Source organism: Meleagris gallopavo, chromosome 1, assembly GCF_000146605.3.
Source record: "Meleagris gallopavo isolate NT-WF06-2002-E0010 breed Aviagen turkey brand Nicholas breeding stock chromosome 1, Turkey_5.1, whole genome shotgun sequence".
Classification (NCBI taxonomy): domain Eukaryota; kingdom Metazoa; phylum Chordata; class Aves; order Galliformes; family Phasianidae; genus Meleagris; species Meleagris gallopavo.
The window spans coordinates 146,435,688-146,436,426 of NC_015011.2; positions in this window are offsets into that span (position 1 = coordinate 146,435,688).

Here is a 739-nt window from a genome sequence, read left to right on the forward strand (position 1 = left end):
CCAGGCAGTAAGAGACCGCCCCACCCGGAAGGGTCAGATCCCATGACTTCTGTAACGTATAGGGATAGGTGCCTGGAATTGGAGCATTAACACTTTAACTCCCAGTATACTACATGATGTATTGATGCGGAATACTGAGAACCAAACCAAAACAAAAAAATATAAAACCATGACATTCCACCCCTTATTCTACATCACTACATCATGCTTAATTTATATACATATATAAGCGAAAAAGATGATTAAAATGCATTACACACACACACATATACATAGAATTATCGACTGCACTCCCCCAGCATCAAGTTTCCTTGTGGTACACATTGAACATCCCCGTTTTTTTGCATTACCTACCAAGTGGTCCCAGGTCCCTGGGCAAAAACAGTACCACGGAGTGGGTTGCCCTTTCCAGTAGCTGGAAGAACCCAAACTGCTTTTCCCAACATGTTCTTTACATGTACAACAGGGACTTTATCTCCGTCTACAGTAAGTAGGGAGCTGGATTGGGTAGGACCATCACGATTGATAGATCCTCTGGTATTGACTAACCAGGTGGCTTCTGCCAAATGCTTCTCCCAGTGTTTAAATGTACCGCCTCCCATTGCTTTCAGCATAGTTTTTTAACTAACCCATTGTATCGTTCAATTTTACCAGAGGCTAGTGCATGGTAGGGAATATGGTAAATCCACTCAATGCCATGATCTTTGGCCCAAGTATTTACAAGAGAATTTTTAAAATG